This window comes from Lactuca virosa, chromosome 4, assembly GCF_052849685.1.
Source record: "Lactuca virosa cultivar CGN04683 chromosome 4, Lactuca_virosa_CGN04683_v6, whole genome shotgun sequence".
Lineage (NCBI taxonomy): Eukaryota > Viridiplantae > Streptophyta > Magnoliopsida > Asterales > Asteraceae > Lactuca > Lactuca virosa.
The window spans coordinates 140,376,378-140,386,752 of NC_136429.1; the positions used below are offsets into that span (position 1 = coordinate 140,376,378).

Sequence of the window (10,375 nt, forward strand, 5' to 3'; positions counted from 1 at the left end):
TAGAGTCACAAATGGCACTCCTCTAATGGCTTACAAACACCACACAAGCAAGAGGATGATATTGGAGAGAGGGGAGAGGCATAATTTCGGCTATGAAGACTCTTAGGGTTCAAGTGGCCGAAAATTTGATGCCCTGGGGTCTTATTTATACTGGTGCTGCTAGGGTTTCAGTCAAAACCCTAATGGATAGCTTAGGCCTTAAGCATTCCAAGGAAGCTTCTAGAATAGGGTCTCTATGGCCGAAATTAGGATGGACACATCCCTAATTTCGCCCAAGCCTAGTACATAAGCCTTCTCAGCCCAATACGCAACTATCACACATTTGACAGTTTAAGTCCCCATTATTTAATTAATGTCTTTTAGTCACATAATTAATTCTTAGTTAATTCTTGTCTAATATTAATTAAACTATATGATTTCTCCTTTAATATATTATTCATATAATATATTAATAAACCATAATAACCTCTGTCTTCATAATTCACCCTGTCAAGTTGCTTTGGTGAAGGCAACCCAAAAGGACTATGCACAACCGGGTCAAATACTTACCAAATATAGTTACGGGCTTAGACACTAATCCAACAATAGCATGCATAACATGATATCAATCCAATGGGCCGACATTGGTGCCTTCGACCCGTAAGTACATCGAGGAAAACTCACCTCGCAAACTAAACATAACTGATGAGGCCCGACTCCGAATCTCAGCTCTCTAATCGATACCTATTTCCACCAAGTGACCAATTACATCAAAATCCTAAAATACCCAAAATGCCCTCAAGGTCAAACCTGGTCAAAGTCAACTGGTCAAGCCCACTAAGTCAACCGAGTCAACCCAACCGAGCTGACCCAGTGCGAGTACGTGGGGCGTACTCCGAAGGTACGCTTAGCATACGCAAAGCCTCGCAGAAGACCACCATTGGGGCGGTTGACCGAGTACGCGGGGTATACCGTAGCATCCCTCAAACTCCATTAAGTGCTTATTGACTTAAGCACTTAAGTCCATACTTCAGATCTATAGTCCAAATGCACCCTAGAGTCATAAAGTTTCCAACTTTTTGACTTTACAAGTCCACAAAGTGCTTAACACAAGGTATTAATCCATTAAGACCTTATACAAGATTCATGACACATTTCTAGCAATTGGGACCTCATTTTTATGGCTTAGGACCCTTCCTAGGGTCTGAAAGGACAGCTCAAAATGACAAGAACAAACCATGCACAAGATGGGACATTTGGGATAAGAAAAGCAACATAAAACACCCAAAAATGGGATCTAACAACTAAGACTTCAAGGTATGGACTCTATACCTTCTGGAGCTTCTCAAGAAGACAAAGATCCCAGATCCAGAAGCTTGCTTCCACTTCAAGACAAAGAATACACTCTTGAGCTCAAAACACACACTAAGAGGCTAGGGTTTGCAAACACGTCTCAAAGGATGTGGAGGATGAAAAAGTGAGGGAAGATGAGACATAATGTTGCTTAAATACGACCCAAACCCTAAAAATTAAGGTTTTCCTCCTAAAGCTACTACGCCCCGTGTACATAAGTGTTCACCCAGCATACTAGGGCGCGCCTTAGTACGCCCAACGTACATACATGTACGCATGTTGTACTCCACTTGCCATATTTACGAAATTTCCAATAGGGTTTCAAAGCATAACTTTTTGAACTTAGGGACCAAAATGTCATGAAATAGAATTATAAGGATGAATTTAGAAGTACGCATGGCGTACTCCTCCTGCCATATTTACGAAATTTCCACTAGGGATTCAAAGCATAACTTTTTGAACTTAGGGACCAAAATGTCATGAAATATAATTATATGTCCATTGCTATCATGGGTCTAATCATCGCTAATCCCCCCATAGAATACCTCATCCGCTACTAATGTGACATAACGATCCAGTTCACCAAGTGGGGCATGACTCCCACCCGTAACACTATCTATGGCTCTCCTCATTCACTACTTCTTCCTTGCATGTACGAGTGCGATGAATTTTCGTTTTGGGGTGGTGAAATTGGTATTTCCATACGTATGCCCCCACCCAAACGTGATGCTTGATCGAGCGTCTCCCAGTATCCAACATCACTCCAGTCCCCGTACAACATTGTACATCGGTACCATGTTTCAAAATGGTTATCTAGAAAAAGACTTTACATTGTCTTGGCTTAAGCTCTAGTCTAACGATATTCTTCCACCGTAATATCCAGATAGGGTATGCACCTAAGTTTAGGTTACTACCCGTTTACCCCTACTATATGTATTCCCCTTTTTAATTAATTAATATACTCGCATGGTTCATGCACACACCTTGCCATTCCACATTATGTATTCATGCTTGTATTTTAATTATTAATTCAATTCATATTACACCACATGTCATACTATAAGAGCATATAATCAAATTCACCACATATCATCATACAAAAGCATGTAACGAAATTCACCTTTTAGCAACATACTTTCTAGCATGCGTTCCCTAATTCCATACAAAACATGTTATAACAGAATCATAGCATGCACAACTACTCATTTTAACATCAAATACAATCATCACTTCTAACATGAACATATCCACTCTTTTCATTCATAAATTCAACATAATAAAGAGTCTAGCATATACATATCTCTTAATTAGTTTGTTATTGCAAAACATCATGATTTTACAACCCATACATCACACAAAAATCAGATTTTAACACCACATACGATATCAACACTAGTACTAAAACATGCAAACTTCCGAATATGTACTTAAACAACCACAAGAATGACTTTTCTTAACCCCGATGAATGCCTCTTTTTTCTTCAAGTATTGCACTCATTTGAAGTTGCCAAGACCTCCCCTAAAAGCACACATCACAACCAATTATCAAGTGAATACTAATTACACAACCCTGACTACAGTTCATGCTAATTTGCCGAGTTTTAGGATTTTCCCAGCCCGACTCTTGTTCGGTGTTTTGAGCGTAAAATAGAATCAACAATTCCAAACAGGATTTTATCAAACTTTTTGGAAACTAGACTCGATTTCCCACAACTGTGTTTTTGTGGTGTTTTTCTCTAATTCGATCTAGAATGGCCTCTATAGCACTCGCAAGACAGGTCTACAATTCTATCCAGATTTAAAACTTTTGCCAAAAATCACCATATTTGTGTATAAACTCAACAAATCCAAATCATATTGAACCAAAATAGAAAAATGAGTTGTGTAATATGTTCTTACCTACTATAACTTCAGATTATACAAAGGAACAAGATGGAGGGAAGAAATCAATCACTACACCACATAAATTCTTAAAAGAACACACTTCAAATAGATGATGTTGGCTGAAAATAGGGTTAAGAACTTGGATTCTATGGCTAGCCTCACTTAAATACCCCATAACTTCCATAATTGGCCCTCAAAGTATCATAAAATGACTCCTAGATCCATATACATGATCAAGGTTCATTTTATTACACGTTGGCCCTCTAAAGATAAACTTAAACAAATGAAAAATGTTAGTTTAAGAATAAAACTTAACGGAACACTAACATCGACAAAAGATAGAAATTTGTGTCGTTACATCATTGCCCTCCCAATAAAAAGAGCATCGTTCGTATAATACAAATAGGAGATAATCATACAGGGGACAAAACCAATGGAAATACATGTAAACAAATTATGGTATGTGGCTTTTTGGAAGGTAGCATGAAGGCTCTCCATCATTGAAATGAACAAGAATAAGCATAACGGGTCACCCTAAAGAAGGCCATATGAAACTAAAACTATTATGTAGGGGCTCTGTTTATAAGTATATACCCATAGAAGACCAAAGGCAGCCCTATATAATCTCCACTTTATACGAAATCCAAACTTACCAACAATATCATCTATAAAGTTTCACCTAACATAATCATATGCATTATTAAAGTTCACCTTAAACACCATAACTTTATTACTCTTGGCTCACACAAAGACATAACCTCATTCATTATGATAGGAACATCTAAGATCTGAAGACCTTTAATGAAAGTCGACTCTTCATCACTAATCAGATCGCCCATCACCATACTCAACCGATTACCTAAAATTTTTTACCAATAATTTTGTATTGGCAACCTATAAGACTAATATGACGAAATATTTCACACACTTGGCATCATGAGTTTTTGGGATAAGCACAATAAATGAAGGATTACAACCTTTAGGAAAATTGCTTGAGCTAGAAAAAAAATCCAACATAACTTTAACTACATCATTTTCTAATAAATACAAAAAATTTCTAATAAATGTAAAAAGTGAACCCATGAGGACCTGGAGTTATGTCATCCCCACACTCCTAAACCGCCTTTTTAGTTTCGTATGACGTAAATTCACACTCAATATCCAAAGGCTGGTCAAAATTCAAAGAACACAAAAGTCTATGTAAGGCAAGACCGAGAATCTCTCGTCTTTTCAAACTTACTGGAAAAAATGGAAAATGAATTCTCATTTGACATGGCTAGCAACAGAGACCCAATCAGCATCAACTAAAACACACCATATAGCAAGTTTTCTATGCTTTTTATTGAAAATATTTTGAAATCACATCGCCTTTTATGAAATTCATCTAAATGACCAAATTACCCTTTTGGTCAACAATTCACTCAAAATCATTTCTTTCTAAATTTCGGGTTCTTTATATATATATATATATATATATATATATATATATATATATATAGATATATATAGATATATATAGAGAGAGAGAGAGAGAGAGAGATTCATCATCCTAGTTCTAGGAACATGTTCCCATTAGACATGAACCATACAAGAGGTTGGTAGCTTCTTATGTATGCGGGTCATGTCTAGAATGCCATAAATGACCTTAACACCACAATTTGGATCTCGAATCATCGTTTGGTCACATAAGTCATCAATTCATTCTAAGTGAATGTTGCTTTTGTCCAAAAGATTTATTTCAAAACAATAGTATGGTACATATTTATAAAACTCTTTAAAAAATTCATTTCATGAATGCAATCATTATATATATATATATATATATATATATATATATATATATATATATATATATATATATCCCTATTCTAATAAATGAATAAATTTATTCTCCTATTGCCAAATGAGATATTATTAGAACTCCTCATTAATATTGTATGTTACATATCATGCCCCTTGTCAACCTATTAATTATCAATTTCAAGTTTCAAATTTTAAAATTTTCACTCTCATTACATTAAATTATTAATTTATTCTTTATTTTAAATTTCAAAATTTTAAAATTTTTCACTCTAATTATATTAAATTAATAACATTATATTAAAATACTAAAATTAAATTAATACATATTATAAGGTGATATAACTTCACGTATTTATTTAAATAAACGGTTATAATTTTATATAACTAAAAAAATATCTCTTACGTAATAATTTATTTAAAAGAATTGATTAATAATATCTTTGATTTTTTAATATGAAAGTTTAATTAATTTTATAACCGTGGTTCTCACGGGTTATAAACTAGTATATATATATATATATATATATATATATATATATATATATATATATATATATATATATATATATATATATATATATATATATATAAACGGACCTTACTTTGTACTGATATTAACAACATACTATATATTTACTCTATGATAACATATATAGTTGTACTTTGTGAGTATTATAACATATAACTATATACTTTTTATAGCATAATAACATTGCAATTTATTATATATGTATAATAGCAACATACATTTATCTTTAAACATGTTATTAGCAACACAATAATACATATATGGACAATATATTTTACATCGTATATATTACATAATTATTTACTATAATTTATAGTTATTTCATAACGTATATCGATTACTCAACTCATCAAAAGTATTCATTTTGTCATATATTGATTACGTAACTCATCAAGAGTATTAAATTTATCATCTCCCTTACGTATCTTCTTTTACTAAAAAATCAAATAAAATAACTTTTAGTTTACATTATAAAAATGCAAAATAAAACTCAAAACACGATTATATTATAAGAATCGAACTCAAGACTTGAAATATATAACCAGATGCTAACTAGTTGGTTATAATTAACATATGCCCCACGAACCAAAAAGGGAATCAACTTAAACTAATGAAAAAAAATATTTCTTGTTTTGTCCAAACACAAAGGGCACATATATACACACCTAAATTGACTTAACCTTTTTCCCTAAAACGCATGAAAACTTCATTTAATTTGGCCAACTTTGAACTCTAATGCCTTGGACTAATATGCATTGCATATTAGTTGTTGTTTGTCATAATGATGATTAATTTCATCCTTTTTGGGATGGTGGTTTGTCAACCCTTGTGTAAGTGTTTGATGCATGGAGTCTTTCATGTTTGGGAATATATATATATATATATATATATATATATATATATATATATATATATATATATATATATATATATATATATACTAGCCGTTTACCCGCGCCAAACGACGGGTGCGAATAGTTATTTCAAAAATTAGTTTTTAAAGACGATTAAGTTCTTTTGCGCAAATAGTTACTACATCTAAATAACTATTAATAAGCGGATATTAAATATAAATGTATACTATAAAAATCTAATATTTTAGGAACAGTATTTCCTTTTACTAACAATTTATGTGCGGTTTCTTTTTGCTGCTATTATTAACTCATATTGTTTTTGTTAATCAACATGTACTTGGGTTCTAATTATTTTTTCTTAAAATGTTAACTATAAAAAGAAATGATTAATAAAAGTAAAACAAAAATAAATATATTCAACAACCATGTCTTAACGTTTACTAATTTATCTTCTATGTTTCAACTTTAAAAATAAAATTAGAACATCATATTATAATGTACAATCATAAATCTAACATACCAATTCTTATTAAGAAAACTAATATACAAGGATGAGAGATAAAATGTTAAAAAAACATGTGGAACGACCGAATGACACAATCTTTTTGTGATATAAACAGTAAAATTTAATTGACAAAAGAAAATTTATAAATTAAAAAATGGAAAGAAATAATAGTTGTCATGTTCACCTGACGATTTATGTGGTTTTTTGAGGATTTAATAAGGTTCCTCTAACAAAATTTGAGGACCAATCAACTACTATAGAAGGAGAAACATTTGACTTCAAATATGAAAAACTTGCAAAGATTGTTAATTAGAAGTAAAATTATTTAGGATTTTTCGTTCTCCAGCAAATAATTTACAATTACATATCCCATACCACATTGTTTCTTAATTCAACATCCAACATCTATTTTCCAATGTCTTTACAAAGTACAATACCTAATAAGAAAAAATAAATAGAAATACAATGTTGTGAAATAAAATTAGAATGCCAGAATACTCATTATATATATATATATATATATATATATATATATATATATATATATATATATATATATATGTGTGTGTGTGTGTGTGTGTGTGTGTGTGCGCGTGCGTAGAGTCAAAATGGTGGTGGTGTTGTCCTCATCCGGAGTGGTGCAAATCTTTTATCTGATTCATTTGGTTGGAAATCATTTTTCCCTAATAATAATATGTTCAAAGTATAACAATTATTTATCACTAATAGCAAGCTTAACCTCTTATAATAAATCCAAGAGTTGCATAAGACTGCACCAAATTGTTGTGTTAGTTTTACTGGAATTCAAAATTGAAATTTAGCAACATACTTCATCAAAACATATTACTTTTATATCGTAATAGCAAACTACTTCTAATTTAACAAACATATATAATGGCAATTTTTGGTAATTTTCCCCTTCTATATATTTCAATATATGTAATGATGTTATTTTGTTCTTTTGGTAATAAAATAACAAAATTCAATTCCACTCACCCTCATTAAAGAATGGTGAAATCCAAATCTTTTACACGCTTCTTTTAAAAGATAGTTATTCTAGAAATAACCTTTGTTTGTTCTTATTCATCCCAATGCTCAAAACAAAAGTCACCGGCATATATCCTATCAACAATGATATTTTCTACTTATTTTCTAGAGTTTATTGTTCTGCTTTTTTTTTCGTGGAAAATACTTAGAAAACATATTTAAAATCAGTTTTTTGTTAAAATACAATGCTATTTTCTTGGCAATTTTACTTTTGTAGGGAAAATATGCAGGAAATCCGATTTTTTAGAGTCCAATGTTATTTTCTAAACTTGTTTTGGTAATTTTCAATATCTGGAAAATTGCTAAAAATCTGATTTTCTGAAAGTACCATGCTATTTTCGGCATGTTTTCTAAAAGTTTTTTTTGTTAGTTTTAATTTTTTTCAAAAATATGCAGAAAATCTAATTTTCCAAAAAATATGTAGAAACTATGTTCGTTTTTTTTTTTGTAAATTTCTGATTTTTCTGAAAAATAAGTAGAAAATCCAAGTTTCTGAAAGTACGATGTTAGTTTCTGCATATTTTTGTTTATTATTATTATTATTATTATTATTATTATTATTATTATTTGTTGGCAAATATGCAGAAATCCAAATTTCTATTATTACAATGACATTTTCTGAATAATTTTTAATGTTCTTTTTAATAAATTTGTGTATTTTCATAGAAAATATTACATGAAATGAAAGTGAAAAAAATATTTAAATACATAAGGTAGATTTCAAACCTTTTTGTTCAAGCATTTAAGTTCTTCATTTGTATCCTGACCTCTAATCATGTGCTGGCTAAAAAATCATAAAAAAATGAAATTAATATACAAACATCTTAAATTTGAGTTAAAAGACAATGTAATTAACCTGCATTTGGTAAATGGTTAAAGTAAGAAAAGTTCCTGAATCTAGATGACATTCCTACACCCCACAACAAAATGGCTTGTGAACAGGTGTGAATATACAAGTGACGGTCACTACAAGCTGTAAAAGTATAAACTGGAAGTTATCAGTCTACACCTAAGTGTAATAAATAGAAACCAAATATAAGAATGAACATCCTATATGAAGGCAAGGGAGAAAATTCAAAGGCCATCAAAAGACTATAACATCAACATAAAGGGCAAAATCATCCAAAGAAGGGCCAAAATGCCGATTGATATATAAATAAAAAACCATTACTTCAGTAATAATTAACAAAAACTAAATGACACAGCTGTAAATGTTTTACCTTAAATCCAAGTCAAAATATGAATAGAGGCCTACAAGTAAGTGACCAACATGAAGCTCTACGATCACAACTTGCAACCATGAAGCCATCCCTAACCCCATGACAAAAACAGTGCACATCCATCTCAATCTGAAACATGGCACACAAAATTCAATTATATAAAAGAATGGAGCGTTAAAAAGGAAACATATGTACCCGATTTGCAAGAGAATTAAGTATAGCTGCATAAGAATTTGTGACACATCAAGCAAATTCATTATAATCAATAAACTTAGAGCATCAAATCAAGATTTTTAGATAGTAGGATTATAGAGCCCCATTACCCGAAACTTCAAAAGCAAAAAAACAAAAAAGTCACAGAATTGACCTTGAATCGATTACTGTTGTCCCCATGGATGTGTCAATAGTGAACCATAGAGACTTGTGTATCCACATCTACATGAATATGGTCATAGTTCTTACATTTGGATCTAAGCTGAATAATCGATGTTTTTGTTAAACCGGTTTTAGGTAATAGACTCAACTTCTACTAAAAGTATGATCCAAAAATCTGGATTCCCCTCGACCTTAAGACATTTGATACCACCAGTAATTATCACACCTTTAAAACAAATTAATAGTATCAAGATTTTGAAAATAGAACGATATATCCTAACTAAGATAATGGTTAAGAATTTAGTAGGTTATTATGGTTTACCTTGCAATAGTTTTGCGATTTCTCTAGGATGCATATCCTATCCCGCAACAGTAGAGGAGAAGAAGAAAAAAACCAAAATGAACAATAAAAAACTGACAATAAACCCTTAAAAACCAACAAAATGAATTGTATATAATTTTGTGAGCATTTGATCCTTTTACTGTGAGATAACAAAAAACCCACAAATCTTTTCTGCATAAATCCTAAAATATATGCAAATCATTGAATAAAAATAAGATGTAATCACAAAAACACAGAGCTGTCGTCACTTTTTAGAAGCCAATTTATAGAGGGGAGAACTTCTTGATGGACAAAAGCTTCACAATCAATAACAATAATAAAATTTCAAAAACGATACCCTTTAACAAAAAAAATGGATGAGTAAAAGAATGTACCTGAAGTTTAGGTTAAAATAGGCCGATTTTACTTTTCTAAAGCCGATTTCACCATACATTGTCATTCTAACGTTAAGACTACAAAATAGAACAAAAAACCCTTCAAAAT

General features: G+C 31.1%; 1 long non-coding RNA gene across 1 annotated transcript; it reads right to left on the minus strand.

Annotated features, from left to right (window-relative positions):
- Window positions 1-7,275: 7,275 nt before the first annotated feature.
- On the minus strand, window positions 7,276-9,609 carry LOC145169303 (uncharacterized). The gene is made up of 5 exons (XR_013742419.1): window positions 9,542-9,609; window positions 9,175-9,303; window positions 8,811-8,927; window positions 8,681-8,738; window positions 7,276-7,344 (listed from the first exon to the last, which is right to left on the minus strand). It is a non-coding gene; the product is annotated as an uncharacterized LOC145169303 (long non-coding RNA).
- Between the last annotated feature and the right edge of the window lie 766 nt (window positions 9,610-10,375).